The sequence below is a fragment of the Lygodium microphyllum genome, chromosome 10 (genome assembly GCF_053477565.2).
Source record: "Lygodium microphyllum isolate KBCC chromosome 10, Lygodium_microphyllum_v1.1.10, whole genome shotgun sequence".
Lineage (NCBI taxonomy): Eukaryota > Viridiplantae > Streptophyta > Polypodiopsida > Schizaeales > Lygodiaceae > Lygodium > Lygodium microphyllum.
In genome coordinates, this window is record NC_141144.1 from 16,538,322 (window position 1) to 16,557,399 (window position 19,078).

Genomic DNA, 19,078 nt, shown 5'->3' on the forward strand with positions numbered 1-19,078 from the left:
GCACATCAAATATGGTCACGGAGAAACTTCGATAGTCCACTGCAAGGATACTCTATAAACATCCGAAATACTCCATCTCTGCAACTACACGGTTTGGATCTGTGGCACGTCGTCGGCTTTCTTGCTCAAACATTGCCATCACTCCACAGTCCATTGTCGAGCATAACTTGTCGATGTGCTCTACTTTGAAATGTCGTCCACGTGACCATGCTGCACTATGGACCTTATACTGGGAGAAGAACAAGTATATTAGTTGCGATTTGCAGTATAGATTGTAATTTCTTGGGATTGCATACCTTGGGATTGTATCCACGTGAGAAGTCCCACTCTTCTTCAGTAACTGTTTCTCCATCTTGAGATGCTTTGGTTAGGGCCTCATGTAGCCATCTAGTGGACATGAGTAGAGGCATCTCCTCTAAGCCCTTCGGATATCGAATGGGCTGTTGCCGCGTACTCTGTCAAAAGTCAGATCTTGCAGACTCTCGCTCAGCTCGAGCATCCTCATACCGTTGTAGCCACTTCTCCGTCGTAGCGCTATGCAGCATACAAAATCGGTTCACCTTGGACTCCATGGATGCGTCCATCTTCTTCTCTATTCCTTTTCCCACTAGGACATCTTCATTCAAACGATCATCCTCCTTAAGTGACCATATCAAGCCTTTGTCCCGGTCCATAGTGGACAACCACTCAGAAATGTACACTAAGGCCTCCGACACTAACCAACCTTCAGCCATGCTATCCTCAGGACGAGCCCGTTGTCGCAAAAATCCCTTTAAGGTCTTCATGAACCGTTCAAGGAAAAATATCCATTGACTATGCACTAGACCTGCAACCTGCAATTCATCTACAATATGCACTAGAAGATGGGTTTGTATCATGAGCACGCTAGTGGGAAGATACTTCTCCAAAAGACAAGCAGTCTCTACTACCATGCATTTCGCGGATTCAATCGATGATGTGTGAATCTCTTTTTGGGAGACAAACTGAACCAACTCGGACAATTTGTAAATGGCTGTCCGTACCTCCGATGTCAAAGACCCTGCGATTGCGATCGGCAATACAAACTGTGAAAACCATGTAATTCATATTATGTATAAACAAATGGAGATTTTGAAATGTAATATACAGAATCATGCCATACGCAATCTCATACCGTACATACCTGACACATCTTATGCCAATCATGGGATTTGAGTCATGTCAGTTGGTCATCCTTTGTGAATGTTATCTTGAGAGAACGCATTAGGCCAGTCGGCGTGCAAAAGGACTTGATGTTTTCCTTTACTCATCGCACTTCATTGCCAGACAAAACCCAAGGAGCACACGGCAATTGCACTCGACTGTCGACGCCATTTACAGGCCAATATGGTTCCATCTTTCCCACGGCTTTCAAATCCATCCTGGCTCCTAGTGCGCCTTGCTGCCCAGTGAGGTGGTCCCATAGCAAGCTACCCACATTCTTAAAAATGTGCATGGGATCTAAAAGGTGGTTAATTTTTAGTTTTTTCCAATAAGTCAGCTCATAGAAAATTAAGAAGCATCGCATTCCACTGGGAAGCGAGTCTTGGTCCACCATCCTGCGATCAAACCAGCTCAATGCGTTCATTCTCGTAGGAGGGAGACCAAGAAATCCTTCTCTCATGACATGACCCTCTAGCAAAAAAGCCCGATGTCCCTCAAATACCATCTTCTTCATAGATTTTGACATACGAGAATCCAACCTTGGTCCACACAGAGGATATGCATGGTAACCTAGCGTGACTAGCCCTACAGAACACACATGTAAAATGAGGCATGTCATAACACCAACATCGCTCAAAGAAAACTAGCAAAATAAGAAAACACGCTTTATCAGAGCATTCTCCATAACCTGGAAAGTCATGCATGGTCCACATAAGAATTGCCCTTATAGTTGCGGATCGCCTACCAATATGTTTGCTCATGTCCTCCACTACAATTCCCTCACACAACTCCTTTAGCTCATCAATCAGTGGAGAGAGGTAGACATCCATATTCTTGACTTTGTATCGTCCAGGCACAAGCAAACTGAGCAAAAGGTGTCCTTTCTTGGTGGAAAGCCATGGCGGTATATTGTAGTTAACAAGGACCATGGGCCATACACTATAGGAGGTGGAACATAAACCAAAAGGATTTACCCCATCTATGGCAAGACCGAATCGTAGATTCCTCGCCTCCTTTGCAAAGTCAAGGAAAGTCTCATTAATGTGATGCCATGCTTCTGAGTCAGCTGGTGTACGTTGTACACCATCACTGGATTGATTTTCCACATGCCATGTAGTCAAATTTGCAAAACTCTTGGTCCGAAAAATGTGACGAACACGCGGTATCAACAGAAAGTGCCTCAAAACCTTCTGTGGAACAATCTATCCTTGCAAGTCATTTCGATACCTGTCCGCACCGCACTTGGGACATGTGGCCAACAATTCAAACTCTCCCCGGAAGAGAACACAATCATTGGGGCAAGCATGAATGCAATTATAATCCATGCCAAGCTTTCGCAGCACTTGTCTTGCATCATCACGAGACTCAGGCATCGTGTTTTGGGTAGGCAAAATGTAAGATTTCAACGTTCTACAAATTGCAATGAAGCACGTTATTAGAGTACTACATAGCACATTTTAATGGCTTTCAATAAAGAATCATACACATCATAATATACCTGAATAGCTCTGTCACACTCGCATCGCTCCATTCATACTTTGTTTGTATGCTCAACAATGCAAAAAGTGTCTTCAAATGGGATACCCAACTTCCATCATACAATGGAATGGCAACCTCCACAATTAAAGGATCTTGGGATTCCGAGTCCGTCCGAAGCAATGATTCAATCATGTCCTCTAACTCGGGCTCCAAAAAAGTAGGAGGATTGTCCATGTCTCCAGCATTCTCACCCATAGAAGGGGGTTGAGAGTTATCACCTTCTATGAGACAGTTAGTTATCTCGAATGGCATTTGTATAGAGCGCAGACGAACCCGTCTTACTGGACGCAAGAGATCTGCGGACTGCAATGTATCGACATGGCCCTGACCCTGTAAAGGATGTTAAGGAGCTAATTTCTAAGATAACCCCAAATTGTAATACTTAAATCAATCACATGTCATATAGTACGTAATGAGAGAGAACTTGCCGCAATCTCGTAATTCAAGACTACTTGGTCGATTATCTCAACTCAAAACTCTCCATACCGTTGCACATGCTCTATGGACAAATGACGTTTCCGATGAATGGCCAATTTGCATTGTGTGCATGGACAGGGGACACATTGATTGAGCCAAGCCTCACGATCACCACCATGTTGGTCGTGAGTGCTAGACATCTTGACTGCGATGTAATGGAATGATAATTTAATAACGATTCTATATTGTATATTGGGACCACTCCACTATATATATTTCAGGTCTTTTTTTTTTAATTTTCGTACCTATCTCTTTGAGTTCGGCTCTAAACTTATCTATCTTTGAGGTCGGCTCTAAACTATGCTCACACACATACATTTTCGTACCTACATTGCAAAGAATAAAAACCAACACAATAAAAATTTTGAAAACACTCGCTTCCATTTCTCTCTTTTTCAACATTTCCTAACCTACATTGCAAAGCAACACAAAGCAACACAAAGATCGAACAGAAACCAACACTTTCTAACCTACATTGCAAAGCAAAACAAATATTGTAAAGAAACCAAAATAGGGCATACCATTGTGCTCTCTTCTTCTTCCATGACCTCTTCGTGCGGGCGACGCTCCTCTCCTCGCGTGTGGCTTGCGGCTTGCTTCCTTGCTCACCTCCCTCTCTTGCTCACGTCCCTTTCTCTTTCTCTCCGCCTTCGCGCGCTCATTTGAAAGAAATGTTTGGGTTTTGGTGAAATGTTACCGCAGTAAGTCGTCGCTATTAGCGCCGCTATTTGCATCGCTATTTGCATCGCTAAAAACGTCGCTATTTGCGTCGCTAAATAGCGACGTTTTTAGTGACGCAGATAGCGACGCTAATACCGACGCCGAAAAAAAACATCGCTACTTAGTGTCACTATATGTGTGTACCCTTGTAGTGCCAGCTTTCCATTCTTCTTGGGTAGGATTACAATAGGTGAGGCCCATTCACTATTTGGCCACTAAATAGATGAACATGACTTCTAAAAGCTTCATAACTTAGTTCTTACTAGGGAAAAATAGTTAAAATTCATGCACCCTTGGCACTATTGTATCAACTTAGCATCATCTTGAGATCAATGTGATGCTGATACACACTAGGATCCATCTCCATCAAATCCTTAAAAGAAAAAGTAAATACATCCAAGTTCTCTTTCAATATGTCACAAAGAATCGATAACTCATTGTCAAGAAGACTACTACCCACTTTAAGATGACATTCAGTCCCATTTGCTACAATAATAAAAGTCAAGTGCTTTTCACCTCCTCTTCTCAGATAAACCTAATAGAGACTCCTCTTCTTTGGATGCTATTGAAACTAATTTCTTCTACCTTCCACTGTACCTCCTCTAATATTATGGGATGTTGAAGTAGTATAAGGGATATTTTTTACTTTGTTTCACAAATAATCACTTCTTAACTAAAGAATCCATCCTTTGAGAATGCATCTAAATATCATATAAAAAGCACCATCTGAGTTTCTTTTCTTTTGTAAAACTAGTGCTTGTTGGCATGACACATCATCATCATCTTTTCTTGAGAAGGGTAGACTAGGGTAAAAAATATCCATTCGTAAAGAAAACATTTTTTTTTCTTATTGGTACAATGCATCATCATCATTTCTTGAGAATGGTAGATCAAGGCAAAAAGATGTACTAGTGAAAGAAATCTTTGTTTTCTTGATCCACTTTTTATACATCTTTTTTATATGATGAGATTCATTAATTAGCCCAAAGGGTACCGCCATCATTCCATCCAATAGCATGGGATCTTCATTCTGTGAGACCTCTGTGGCTCCACCATCATTTATATTCCCATTAGATTAGATCCAACAACATATAATCTTCATTCTCTTAAGCCTCGATAGCTCCCTCATCATTCATCTTCCCTTTTGATTAGATTGATTCTTCCACTTTAATGTCATAATCTTTCTCTTCACTTTCATCACCTTCCTCTTTGGACTCTGATTTTGCTTCTGAAGAGGCTCTATATATAGGAGAAAAGTAGGATCTCGACTTCTAATTCCCCTTCTAAATGCGGCTCCAAGGTAGTCATGTAATCGAAAGAGCAATACATCCATGCTTCTATCTCAGTGCCAAAACTAATTTCAAAGGTTACTTCTGGCTCTAGTATAAAGTATTTATCCATTGCTAGTGACTTTGCTTCTGTTGGGAGTTGGCTTATTGTGGCCATTGTCAAAGACTATGTCTTTGTCTTCTTTGAAAATATATATTTTTATAGCTTATTCTTTAGTTAATGTTTAGTAGTTTCTTTGGAGGAGTCAGAGGAGACCTCTAAGGAGGTGGATTCATTTCCTTTTTTAAAACCGTATAGCTTCAACACAACTTTAATAGGTTCCTTTCCTAGGATGTCAAGACCAAAAATGGGACCAACACTAGCTCTAGGGCTTTAGCCGATCCTCCTATACTCACCCAAACAACCCCACAACCTTGCTACTAGGAGTGTATAGACACTATCAACTGATTTATCAAAAGAATGTGTTTATAGATACAATCTCTAGATTATAGTCCAATGTGATGCCCTTCTTGACTCAAATCAGAGGGAGTATCCAAATATATAGATGGCTAGCAACTCATAGCATAACCAAAGGGAGCACCCCCAAGCTTATTGTGATGGCCCCACTACAGCTCTCCTACACCCCAGGGATTGGCCCCAAGTTGCATTGTCTCAATATATAACACATATGCACAAAGTCCACTCTTCATAGTATTCATTCCAGGAGATAGTATATTACTCACCAAATCAGTCCCCAAGGAAATGATTATACTAAACCTATAGCATAGGGAGCCTCACACTCATCATGGGTCAATACTTTGAAACCAAGTGCTATGTATCCACAAGATAGTTCTCTTTATACCACGTTGATGCAATGCAATGTAATGTGGATGACTTTTAATGCACAAATATTAAATTACTTAAATGAAATCAGCATTATGAATGTGTTCAAACATTCTCTCCATGATTTTCCTTCACTAACAACTTTGTTGCGATGATAAGATAGTGGCGGACTACTCCGTGCCACTATATCTCTTAATACTTAAAATAAGATCGAAACCTATATGAAAAGTGTAGCAAATCAATTAAATTTTGAACCATATTCAGCACATAAAATCCCCTCTCCCTATCATGTAGGGTCTTGCTTGTGATGGATAGGTTAAGAGGTGTTTCCATGTATATTTATTCATAATGCAAGCAATAAATACATACTAAAATATACAAATAAGGGTAAGATAAGGAAATTTTTCATGTCCTAGCTCCATTATACTTGCACAAATATATTCCTAATTTTCTATAAATTTTTACATGTAATATCTATTTTTTTCTCTATTTTTCATCATTATTTGTAATTAAAATTCTATTTTTTGAAATTTTTATGTGAAACACTTAATTAAAATACTAAGGCTCATTATTATTCTCCATTTTCCTTCATGGAAACACAATTTGTCATGATGGAACTCATAAAATTGACGACTTAGCATAAAACCACACTTTTGCCTGTTTTGAATAAAATATATAAACAATTAAGAATTATTTTTTATATTGATATTTCTTGTAGAATTAACCATTTTCAAATACTAGAAACCAATTTCAACCATAAGAAATCAATATGCATCATAAAACTAAGTGGGATCCCACTTATTCATAAAATCACATACGCACACTTTGTAATTCGAGAACAAGAAGCCGATGATACTTTCTTGATGCTTCCATCGTGAACTAGCACCCATTCTCTCTCATTCTCTTAGCCCATATAAACTGTGTTTATGGTGGCGAGAGAGAAAGACTTAAATTTGATATTGTTGAATACTACATCATTTATCACAAGAATCGAAGTGTTGGAGTGAAAAATTGATGGATCTTAGGCCTAGGAGGAGAAAGAGAATCATTGTAGTCCAAAAATTGCCATTTTTGGAGAATTTGAGGAGGTGCAAAAAAATGGTGCCCCCCCTTCGTTTCGTTTCTTGAGTTTTCTCCTCTTAATTAAGCTTAAGCCATAACTCACAAAATAACTAGTTCCCTTTTGGCCTTTTCGCGCTTGACCTGAAGTGGTTTCCACCTGATTCAGGTGGCAAAAGACCTTGAAATTCTAATCTGAGTGGATAGACGGCTTTCTTGTGTCAAAATCTATCATGCTAGCCTCTGTCACATGCTTTTTGAGTTCTAGATCTAGTAGCAACTTCTTAACATCAAATCTTGCAGTAATTGTTTCATTTTGCACTAAAAATGCATCTTTTTTGAGTCTTAGGGTATTTTTGTGTGAATCTCGACTTTAACATCTACTCCATTGGTGACCATGGGATGGGGCAACTCAGCCCCTCGAATCCACGAATTGATTTGTACAAATAAACTATAAAGAGCATCAAGCTACTTTTATGAGTAACATTTACTTCAATTCTAGGCTCATTATCATGAGGAACCCTTGGCCAATGGACCTCTTCATTAGTTGTGCTATTACCCATAAATTCTTGTCCCTAATTTGTGGCCCCAATGGTAGGACTAGCTTCAACTTGGTAATCTTCTAAACCTTCATTAATGTGCTCCAGTACCTACTCCTTCTTGTTCCTTGTCATCATGGAAACTATAGTAATTCAAGACTACTTGATAAAGAATGATCAATAACCAAAGCTATAATCCTCCAATTTAAGTCCTTGATAGCTCCAAAAAAATCTAATAACATGTAGATATATGAGATTTACTAATATTACAAGTTTAAAAGAGGTATATGGTTGCTTTAGTTCAAAACAGTGTACCGTGTCAACTTGTCCAAGTGTTGTCTACAATGACCACCTGTCACTAAAATGGCCAACACTTTTGAACCGTTGGTCCAAATGAGGTGCTCTATAGCTAGGGTTGAAGATAACTTTTTCCTGTATGCATGGAGTATAAGAATCAATATTTCAAAGTGAAATATTCCATTTTTGTAATTGATTCTTTATGATTGTCCAAGATGAGACAACCTGTAATAACCTGTAGATTCACTGTTTGGACCCTGTTTCAACCCCTTTGTTCATAGATCATAAAAAATCATCTATGGGCATTGAAGTATAGCATGTAGGCTCTATCACCAACTTGGGATCATCTTCAAAGTACTTGTAGACCTCTATATCTGTTCAAAACTGTCACCAATTGCTTGTTTTGCCCTGTTTGGTACCATAAGTCTTCAAGTTTTCATCTACTCTTTCCCAAGTGGTCTTCCACCACCTGTGGTGAGGGATAAAATAGTGGGACGGGAACCTAAATGGGCTCTAAAACTCTGAAAGGTGTGCAAAGTTCCTTTCAGGCTAGGTTGCGCACCCCTATGGAGTCATAAATAGCAAGGGAGGGTCACCTCACTATTGCCTTGCTATCTCATCCGGCTTCGAAACTTTTCCTTGGTTGGAATATACATGACAAAGCTAGTGTTCTAAAAATCAAGGCATGATATGAATGGCTGAATCAATATTTTGATATTTCCATGATATTAGGAATTGGAAGGTAAAATGTATGTAAATGAGGATGATAAAGGTTTACCTATAGTAATCAATGGCTTCCTACTATCAAAGTCAATGTATCCCGTGACTCTTATATCTTGGCTACCACAACATAAGCATATATTTGCAATGCCCTTAAGGCACCTCATGATACCCTTTGCAATATCCCAATGTCACTTGCCAAGTGTAGCCATATAGCATGCCACAAGTCCCACTGTAAATGCTATGTCAAGTTGAGTGGATACTATCATGGCCTACATCAAACTACCCATTGCAGATGCATAAGGAATCTTGCCTATCTCAACCTCTGCTCATTGGAGTATGGACATTTTGTCTGACTAACCTTCACATGAGAAGGCAAAGGATAGTCAATAGGACTAACATCCTACATAAGAAATTGCTCAAGGGCTTTACTCCTTTTGCGACAAGGAACCCCTTAGACCAATCATGTGTGATGCATATCCCAAGAATATGTGAGGCATATTCCATGTCATTCATCTCAAAGCACTTCTTGAGCTAACATTTTAAGACATCCATCTTATCATGAGCGCTCCCAACAATCAACATATCATCGACATGAGATCGACATAGAGTAACAAAATCATAATGGTGTCATCATGGGCCTTCTTCCTGTATAAACACGGATCCATATCACTATGGGTGTATCCCTATGAGTGCATAAAAGCATCAAACTTATGGTACCATTCCATAGGTGCCTGCTTATTAAGGTCATAAAGGGTTTTTCTCAACTTACATACTAGGTGTTCTCGACCTTTTTTCTCAAAGCCCTTAGATTGCTATATATGAATCTCATCATTACAAGTTTCCATGTAAGAAAATTGTTTTAACATCCATCTGATAGAGGTCTAGATCTAGTTGTGCAACCAAGGCTAAAAACAAGTGTAGGATAGTTATCTTGACTACACGAGAAAAGAATTCATCGAAGTCAATACCACGCTCCTACTTAAAATCCTTAGCAACCAATCTAGCCTTATATGTTGGCTTAGGTTTTCAAGGGTTAGTTTTCAACTTGTACACCCACTTTCATGGCAATGCGTGCTTTTCACTAGGTAAAGGAACCAAATCCCACGTATGATTTTTCTACGGTGAGTCATACTTTGACTACATAGTCCTTTCCCAAGAGTAACTATCACCTTTGTGTATGGTCTCATCATAGGTAAGAGGCTCACCAACATTTGACACCATAACATAATTCATAGAGGGAAAAAACCAATCAAGCTAATGTCTATCTCTTGTAGATCACCACAAAACAAGTTGTAGGGCCTATACATCATGTCTAACATCAGGGCCCTGGGCCACTAGAGCATCAATTATTTCAAGTTGTCTAGCTAGTTGCCCAGTATCATGAGGCTCCTCCTAAAATATCACAATGCAGACCTCAAGGACCTGCTCAGGCTACTTATGCATTTTCTCTTCATGAAAAACAACATCATGGCTACAAATAACCTTCCAAGCCGACGAATCTCATAAGTGATAGCCCATCTCATTGGCATCCTCATAACCAAGAAAGATACATTTCATAGACTTAGAATCTAGCTTATTACACTTGTCCTTGAAAACATAACAAAAAATTCTCACTACCAAAGATACATAAATGAGTATATGGTGGAGGTTTTTTCCAGACTATACCTCCTCACCAACTTGATAGTTAAGAGCAATGCATGGAATTGATTAATCAAACGGACAGTAGTAGTAATTGCATTAGCCTAAAAGTGTTGCGATAAGCTTGTCTAGGTAAAGCATACTATGAACTCACTCTTAAATTATCCTATTCATGCGCTCATCCATACCATTATGAGGTGGGATGTATAGGGCGATTAACTAACGCTCAATATCCCTCTCATCACAAAACTACTCAAAGGCTTTAGATACATACTCACCTTTGTTGTCAAATTGTTTCAACCTATATCCAAATTGTTTTTCAACAAAAGCAAGCCAACTTTGAAATGTAGCTAAAAATTTTGACTTTTGCTTTATGGGGTATGCCTAGACCTTATGTGAGAAATCATCAATCAAACTAATGAAATACTTTGTGCCACCTAATGTGTAGTAGGCCATAGGTTCTCAAACATTAGAATGAACAAGAGCTAGAGACTCAGGCATGTGCATAATGTCAAACTTGTTTGTGAACTACAAGTCTACCTATCATAAAGACTATGGTCAGAAGAATCAAAAGACTTATGGTTAAGGGGCAAAAGATATTGCAAATGGGTAAGCATTTTCATTCCCTTTAATGATATATGTCCAAGGCAATGACATCAAAATGATACATGTGGTAGTACCAACCACTTTCAAAACATGGCCATATACTAAGATACAAGTAAGGGATAAGTGCCAAACTTGGCACCTCGTGCTAGGACAAGATTCCCATGGGTAAGATTCTATGAGGAATCACCAAAAGATAGAATATAACCTGCATCATCCAACGATCCAATAGAAAGTACTCTTTTAGTCAAAGTTAGAACATGGCATACATAATGGAAAATAAGCATAATGCTCAAAGAAAACAATAGTTTGACATCTTTGATACCAACAATATCTAATAAGTCATTACACAATCTAATAGATCCTATTATGCCACGGTAGGAGTGGAACCACTCTTAATGAGGGGTGACATGAATGAAGCCCCTAAATCAATCAATCAACACTGAGCATAGGTGGATGAGGCATCAATCGGCCACAAAATATCAAGAGGAGAAGCTACAATGATATAGTCATCATTAGAATCAGTATGCACGACACTGATCTCTTCAATCTTGATACTAGACTTGCTAGGGATTATGTTACAATCATCATTCTTTTCCTGCACTTTACCTTTTCTATTTTCTTTGCACTTGTCATCATGCATTTTATGGCATTGGGACCAAATATGAACTTGCTTCCCACAATAATGACAAGTTAATGTGGACTTACGGCCACAAGACTTACTACGAGACTATCAATGTGACTGAGAATGAGACTTTTGAGAGTCTCTCCCATGGCGATCGTTACTGCTCCTAGCATTATTGCCTTTGACTTGCAAAGCATAAGAGATACAAGAAGCTATTCTTTCTTTTGACCTCTTTATTCAAGATCACACTTTCTACATCCTACAATTTAAGCCCATGAGTAGGCATATTTACACACATAGCAGTACCAAATGTGTCCCATGACTCAAGCAATGTAGCTAGCAAGAACAAGGGAGAAATATTGTTCTTAAATTCAATTTCCTATGAAGATAAGTGGCTACAAATAGAATGAGAATTATTTAAGTGGCCAACATGGAAGTCCCCTCCATATAAGAGTCCATGAGTTACTTCAATCAATACATCTTAGAGGAAATGTTATACTTATCACAGACATTACAAATCTTGTCCCATTGTAATAAAGCAATTTTCATGCTACCTTAGTTAGACAATTAGCCTATTTCAAGCTAGAGTATAAAAGGCAAGAGGGTGCTAATGTAAATAATCTTTTAATTATTTTTTTCACATCTCCACTTCTTGGAGCTTGAAGGTATTTCCTTCCCCACCATTGTAAGGGGTGAGTTCCTTACAACAGCTATCATCAAATGATTCTCAAGCTTCCATGGCTTCAACATCTCTTGTAATTCTTGGTTGTAAGGCATCTTGAATTAAGAAATGGCAAGCTATGGTTTCCAGCATTTCTTGTTGTCTAGCATTTCATGTTAGTTTTTGTGTAAATTTTCATTGAACTGGCAACCTTCTTTACATTGATAGCAGAGCATGGACTTTGATCCATGGGAAGAGTCATTTTCATGGATAATTTAGTCACATGGATAGGTAGCATGTAACTGGAGTACCAAGATTTGGTCACAGGGTTTGGTACAGTTCAAACCGTGACTAGTCAGAGTTCTCTATAATAAGTCGGGATTAATTTTGGAGGTTTCTTGAAGGAGATCTTGAGGAAGATGGAGGTTCCTGGCCGAAATAGCAAGTTGTGGTAAAATGGAGGTCCATTTTGAAGGTTCTTGACCCTAACTGGAGTCTAAATAGAGATTACAGGAGTTAAACCTCGGTTACTTTTTGAAGCAAGCTTCTCTTTCTTCTTTCCAAGCTTCTTGCTAAAAACTACCATGGAGATTTCTTCTCATTTCTCTTTGCTATGATCATTTCTCTTCAAGACACCTACTAGAGATGATTCCTGATATCGTGGGCAACATATGGACTACCTATTTGATGGACCTTCATCAAGATGATCATCACCTGATGTAGGAGAAGCTCCTGGATAGTTTGCACTAGTTTTTAGCCTATTGTTGATCCTCTTGATCAGCTCACTCCCTCATCCCGAAGCTATGCCCTCTCTTTCATGATCAAATGCAGCCCTAACCTAAAGTATTAGGAATCTCTTACTTGATATTTCACCTTCCTTCAGGCTTGAAGCTTCCTTCAAACCCTAGCTATGGTAGATTTTATGACAAAAGTGAAATCTCTTGAAATTTCTTGAAGAGATCAAAGGGCTTTTACTCTTCAAGCTTCCTGAAGCTTCCTCACTACTCAAGGGACCGACATTGAACCATTCTTGGACTTGAAGCTTCAAGAATAGTTGGCTATTGAGTCAAAATAGAGCATCAAGCTTTAGGCATCAAATTCTTGGATTATTCTCTTCCATTTCATGGGGCTCTTACTCTAAATCACTCCAGCGACCTCTCTTCTACTTTAAGCATTCAAGATTTTGAAGAATCCAAGCAATGTATTGAAGATTGAAGTCCAATCTTCTCTTGAACTACAAGTATGACAGGGATTGAAGAATTTCATTGTAATCTTCATCAAAGAGGCTTCAAATTAAGGGGATTTTCATCTATATTACTCATTGGAGCTAAAGACTTGATCTAGACATCATTCTTTGATCATACTTGGAGCTAATGTGGGGATTATGGAGCCTATTCTTCTCTTGATCAATTGTTGAATTCAAGAAGACGGTCTACCAATCTTTATGGCTAAGGTTTGACCCAAGCAACATCCTCTTCTTCAATCATCAAAAGAGGTACTTCTATTACTCTTCTTTAATCTCTCCAATTCCTCATTCAATTGTTGTTGCATTTCCTATTGCTGAAGGAGAGGTTAAGTAGAGAACTTTTGCATTGAGCTTCAATCTCATCATTGATTTAATGAGCCATAATGCTCCAATATTGAGACATTGAACCTTGAATACCAAGCATGAGTTGATTGATAAATCAGTCCATTGTAATTAATCCATTGAAATTGATAGAATCATTACTCCTTGCATTGTTGATTGATTAGCCCATAGCATAAACCCATTTGATTTCCTTTCAATGATGCTAGAGAATTGATTAACCTCTAACTTTCAGGTCTTTTGTTGATTCAATCTATTGAGAATACCCAAGAAATTTGTATCTCAAGTAACCAAAATCCTATAGATTTGCTTCACTAAAAGTCTTGAATAGTGTATTTTACATTTCTTAGGAAGCTGATGGGTGTTGGATGAGATGACATCTTTTGTCACATCATGTTGTACTTTATGTACATTTATACTTTGTCACTTTTTTTTCTTATTCTCTCCTCACTAGCGGCACACTCATCTTTAAGTGGTAGGTTGTTGGAGGTAAAGGTGCATGTGCCTGACCACTTGTGTATTCATCACACTGATAGTTCCCACATACTTTTGCACTATAAGTGGTGATTGCCCATCATTGTTACTTTATTATTTATTCTTTCAATGACATTTTAATAAGAAAAGATCAATCACACATTGTGACTGTTGGAGTTTTCACATTCTGTGTCTCCTACTCTTGCTATTTTACTTTATGCAAACGTAGTACAATTTTGAAAAGAGATCCTAGTCTTAAGAATGCCCTGGCAATATTATTTTGATAAGCTAGTGTGTATACTGCTAAAACTATCTACATATTATTCCACTCAAGTTGAATTTAATACAATGGTCAATGATTTTACAAAATTAGTTGTTAATGCATGGGGAGAAACCAACATCACCCATTATATGGTACACATTCAATTCTACTACATGCATGTTTTTCAATATTTTTATACTTTGATATTCCAAATGTAATATCAATGCTCCATATCTTTGTAGCACATATTATATGGCATGGATTATATTTTTTGGAGAAGTATGGGTCTTTGGAAATGTAGAGTATCCAAGGTATGGAAAAGTCTCATTACTAGGCTCATGGTGCAGATTTCAAGAACAATTGCCATGAAGGTGGTTGCATTAAGAAAAGCTACATTGTAGAAATGTTCTATTGGTTTTATAGATGTACCTTTGGTTGCTTCATCACATTGAAGAATGCTAAGGCTATTGCATTGGCTAAATCTCTTGAGCAACAAATCCAAGTGTGTAATAAGGAAAAGTGTTGAAACACATCTATAGTAAATACACATGTAGCATGGCCCTTGACAAGGCAAAGGGAAGGATCAAAATTGACACCTATGTAAAATTACATGTGAATCCCCCTTAAACCCTAATACTAGGTTTCAAATAAATAAACCTCATTTAGTTCATTTCTTATTTCATGCTTCTATTGTTGTCTTTTCTTCTCCTCTTCTAATCCATAATATCCAAGCATCCAAGGTTCATATGATATACATCTATGAGCATAAGACCCAGGTATCATCTTCAAGCTCTTAGTGGAGCATCCAAAATAGCATCCAATAGCATGTAACCACATCCAAGGGTCAATGTAACCAAGTCCAAATTGCAACACAAAAGGATGAATAATAGTTGCTTCATGTCGGAAGTAGGCTTCATTGTGTGTACATAATTGATATGTAACTTTAACAACTTGTCAAATATGCACATGATGCAATTCAAAGTGCAAAAATGGACATTCTTAACATTAGCTAGAAATATCGAATTCTCATCAAGATGTGACCTATTTGCATACATTTCTATTGCAGACCAATGATTCTCCCTTCAATGCAACATTATCTATGGCCTATGAAGAATTGTTTATTTTCATGCAAAATGGACAAGGCAATGATGTTGATGCCTTAGGGTCACAATTGAATATACACTTTAGAGTCTTGAGATTGCTATCCAAGTGTCAATTAATGTTGAATTCTTAGACTCCTTCCACGTAGAGCTTCTCTCCACTTATTTACTTGGAAATTATATGTGGACATTGAGCACGTTGGAAGACTAAGAGAGGAAATATTATGGGTCTCCTTGGGCACTTCAACTGCTGCTAGCTACTAAATTTTCTTTTTCGACTACACACTAAATGGCTTGATAAGAATGCTATCTTTTGCATAGACCATGGCATAATTCATCAATGTAAGACCTACCCCATCTAACTTGCTTTCCTTTATGATTTGGCATTCATCAAGCTTGATAACAAACTCCAAGGTTGAAACAAAATCTGGCAATTATAGTTGGTATGAACTTAGTAAAAACAAGTGTATTATATTAAATTTGTAATGTTATATTAGGAAGACTCCAATACCTTTTGAGCTTTGCACCTTGTAGGAAGAAGCCATGGCACATTGCAACTTAACTAGGTTAACAAAAATATTCACTATAAGATACAAGCCTCATACCGACATTCAAAGCGATGCAATTTTTCATTTTTTAAAAAAATTCCATCATCGCTAAATGTATCGATATCAGCATCTCTACAAAACTATCGCTATATGCATTGCTATTTGTGTCGCATTTTTTTCAATTTTGCGCAACAAATAATGACGCATATAGCGACAGTTTGCGACAATATTGCGATGCCAAAAATGACATGTACAATAAATTTATGACGTTAATAGTTTATATTCTACAAATAAATTACATGTTGGGTATGCAATGGCCGTCAAGATGAGCAGAAAATGTACTTGAACCTTGAAGACTAATACATAGAATAAGTACAAGATTGCTGATGAAAAATCATGGAATTATGGCAAGATACAAAGAATGATAAGTACATAGTATATGGAAGATGCCTGCATAAATCACAAGACCAAAAAAGAAGAGGATGTGCGCTCCACAAAACCAAGTGCGAGCTATAGATCCTCGCCATCGAAAGTGTCCTGATGTAAAGGAGCATCGAAAGGACTCTGCAAAATGAAGAGCTACACATCAGTCCACCATACCTAATGCATTTTTAAAAAAATGTAACTACGAACAAAAAAGATGATTGACTTACTAGGCTACTGCATGCATATAGTCTATCGATCAATGCAGCGACACAATGTTTCTCTACATATCGAGTCTCTAGGCCAGTGGGATCGTGATTTGTGGTAGAGTGTTGCAAAGAAAATAGAATACAACTGTTAGAAATACAATTGTCAATACAAGTGATATTGTAAATAAGAAATCAAGAAGAAAGAAATAAAAACTTACAAAGTTCTCCAGATAAGTCCTATGGTCACCACTCCCTAGTAGATGATGCATAACCCCTACCCCCAATAGTGCCTTCACTGCCTCCCACTACCTGTTGCCAATATCTTGGAGAATCTATAGCCTCCTCATTGAGTCTCTGCCAATCATTTGCATTTAGCCACTTGGGCTTTGAGGGGCCACTCTTGAGTGCCTTGCATACGTTCAATCGTCTATGTGACATGTATGCACACATACACTCCATCATCTACCTAGTGAAAAATCTCTCAGGCCACGGTAGGTATTAAAAACTCATTGTGCAAGGATGTCACTATATAGTCGGTGCTTCCCTTGGGTATGTTCTTTTAATCATCTACGACGTTGTACCAAAAAATTTGTTTGCACAACTCTCTCATGCGAGACATCACCCTCCTCCCCTCATAATTCATGATCACAACTCCTGTCCTGTCATAGAGAAGCCACCCTCTTTGGAACTTGTTTACGAGAGTGAGGAGTAGCACCCCTATTTAGAGCCACCGACCGCAGGCTCATAGCATTCACATCTCCGTAGGACCCCCCAAAACCACTCCCTCCATCTGGGCCCAATCTTGAGCATTGACCTCATCTACTAAAAACTGAAGCATTAAAGCATGCCAAAGTAGATCTAATGAAGTGGCCTGATGGTGTCTGAGAGACAGCTCCTAGTCTACCAAATCTTTGAATCAGGCCTTCTAATTAAGATATGTCTCATGATCTTGGACATCACAAATATCATCGTTTTTCATTTTGTCTACTTGACGACAAACAATAGGTTTTTGTTCTCTTTTTCTTTTTAATTTTTTATTTATCTCCCTTCATCCTTATTTGTTTCTCTCTCCCCCTCTATTTCTATAAATGTTTCTTTATCCTCCCCATCTTTCCTTCCCACTCTCACTTCTTCTCTCTTTTCCTTTCACTCCCTTCTTTTCTATATGTCTTTCTCTCGTTTCCTCTTCATTCGCACTCGACATATCTCATTAAAATAAATATCAAGGATAAAAAATTAAAAACTCATAAAATAATGTATTGAAATACTCTCTCTCCCCACCCCTTTTTATGCCTCTCTTCCCCCTCTTCCATTCTCTTTCTATCATTTTGTTCTCTCTAAGTCTCTCGTTGTTTACATTTTTCTCTTTGTTTCTCTCGCTCTCTATTTGTTGTTTTCTCTATCTCTCTTTTCTTCCTCTTTTTGTCTCTTTTTCTCCAATTCTCTTTCTAGCTCTCTCTTTTTTTTCCACTCTCATTCTTCTCTTTACTTCACCCTTTTATCCACCTCTCCCTTCACTCTTCGTTTCGTGTTCTCTCCCCCCTCTCTTTCTTTCTCTCTTTCTCTTTCTTTGTTGCCTCTCTCTTTGTTTCTTTCCACCCCCTCATTGTTTTCTCTCATTCTCCTCTCTCCCTCCCTTTCTCTCTCTCTTTCTTTGTTCTCTCTCTCTCTCTCTCTCTCTCTTTCTCTCTCTCCTTCTCCCTCTCTCCCTCAATGCACCTCATTCTCAAGAAAAAAAACAAAAGAAAAGAAGAAAGCATAAGAACAAACCAAGAGGAGGCACTGTACTTACCACAAAGGCATGAGGATGGATTCTTCATCTCCTCTTTGCGACGTCCCCTCTTTCTCCTTCATGCACTTCTCCCTCTTCTTTGTGAATGGCGACGACAGTGGTGAGAAGCTCTCCTTCTCTCTCTTCCTCTTCCTCTCCCTCCCAAAGCCATGATCTCTTTCACTCTCTCAAACTATTTGTGGCAAAATGCCACTCTTGGGTTTTTGGCATTTTTTTTCTTAGAGTGCTGTCACTTTTGGCATTGCTATTTGTGACGTTGCTATTTTGCGTTCGAAACCAACATTCATAAGAATTTTTTCCAACTTCAGTTCCCTACACTTCCATTTTGTTAGTGTGATTTAAAAAACATCTCATATTGAATTAGCAATGGAGATATTTTGTGCTCATCTTATAACTCCCAGTTGAAATGGGCGATGCAAAATCTTGTGGTTTGTTTTACTACAAGCTAATGCATTTGCTATTATACTGTATGTAGCCTCATAGCCTTTTCAACTAACCCTATGGAGAGCT

General features: G+C 38.3%; 1 long non-coding RNA gene across 1 annotated transcript; it reads right to left on the reverse strand.

The window, feature by feature from the left end:
• Nucleotides 1-16,603: 16,603 nt before the first annotated feature.
• Nucleotides 16,604-18,616, reverse strand: LOC148029743 (uncharacterized). The gene is made up of 3 exons (XR_015692284.1): nt 18,569-18,616; nt 16,798-16,865; nt 16,604-16,708 (listed from the first exon to the last, which is right to left on the reverse strand). It is a non-coding gene; the product is annotated as an uncharacterized LOC148029743 (long non-coding RNA).
• Between the last annotated feature and the right edge of the window lie 462 nt (nt 18,617-19,078).